Genomic DNA, 1,697 nt, shown 5'->3' on the forward strand with positions numbered 1-1,697 from the left:
AAAGGAAGCAATGTATTTTATAATGATGATGATGACAGCCCCCCTCAAGTCAAAGCATTTTTCCCCCAAAACAGGACTAGAAGGAGGGAGGATGAGAAAACTCTCCCTTCTCAGAAAACTATAGACTTTTGCCATTAAAGTACCTGGCATGTTAAACAAAAAATTATAATACATATTAATGCATTTATAGAAAGAAGAAATTGATCAAATGTTGCAACCTAAATTTTGTATCGCTGTGATAAACTGTTGTTGAGATATTTGCCTGTGAGGTAACATGTAGTGATGTCAAAGGGGAATGTCTGCATGAGAACAGAGTATTGATAAAGCAACAAGTAGCCTTTGTAGAGAACAGTGTATTGTTAGACATCAATAATATGATTAAAATATTAAGAATGCAATAAAAAGTATAATGCTATAAAAGACAAATTGAGTAACTGTAGGTAACATATACATGTATAATTATTGTAAATAACAAAATATTTACAGCCTGGGGTGAATTTAAACCTACAAAAACTGAAAGGACAATTACAACAAAATCACAGGATGGTTACCAATTATTACATTTTTTATGAAACTGAAAAACAAGGACACCCTGTGGCCAGATAACACATTCTGAATGATTACTAGTTTGTATCCTCTGCTCAATATAATCAGGAAACTAGGAGCCGTACACCACGCATACCACAGCTTCAAGGCTGTGGGAAAAAGCTAGCTCACTCCTTATCTTATAAAAAAAAAGATACCGGAAACAAATGCAGAAGAACAGACATTTATTGACCAAATAGAGTTGGAAAAAGAAAAAATACACTACGTCATAAAAAGATAAAAAGTTGACAAAACTTATAATTGTAAAATAATAAACTTTGGGATTTTTTTTAAATCTTCGTACTTAAACTTAACTAAGTTTTGCTATTGAGTTTTTCAAATTTTCATCTCCATGTTTTTGAAACACAACCAAAAGTTGTAACCAAATTTTTTAGAAACTTATAGTTTCTAGTTAAAAGATCGTGTATGTAAAATATCCTCCTCCACATGAAAGTAGCAGTAACTTTGAAATTTAAGCTGTACAAGCTATGAATCCCTTACTCCGGTTATATAAATAAAACTTGGATACTGTGAACTTCACTGGGAGTTGCAGTAATTTAAAGTTTTATCAGTGCATCAATTTTTTTGTAGAGCAAATGTTACACAGACAGTTACTGTATCTGCTACTGTTGACTACATTCTTGCCTTTCAAAACAAAAGACAGTGAGTTCGCAGCACTGTCATCTGTTACAATGACCTACAATTTAGAGGTAACTACTTACAGCTCACAAAATAATGTTCTAGATTAGAATGATTACATTTAGTTTACACTCTTTCTGCCCTGCTGTCAAGTTAAAAACCTGTGTCCCTGAATCTCTGTTCACAGGAACCAAATCACTAATACCTTTGTGACTTTGGAGATTATATGAAAAAAAAAATAAAAGCCTTCTGTGGCACTAAAGTATTAAGTTTTAAGATCAGATTTCGTTAAATACATTTTAACTACATTAGTTGGTCATGACTGCTGGTTAATACAGCGGTAAAACAAATGAAAACATCAACTTTCTTTAGCTACAAATCTACTAAAAGTCTTTATTTTTTATTTTATTAAAGAAATGAACTTCAAATTCAGAAATCTGCAGGGTTTTATTTCTTCAGACTTTCAGTGTTTT

This window comes from Austrofundulus limnaeus, unplaced genomic scaffold (assembly GCF_001266775.1).
Source record: "Austrofundulus limnaeus strain Quisiro unplaced genomic scaffold, Austrofundulus_limnaeus-1.0 Scaffold660, whole genome shotgun sequence".
NCBI lineage: Eukaryota > Metazoa > Chordata > Actinopteri > Cyprinodontiformes > Rivulidae > Austrofundulus > Austrofundulus limnaeus.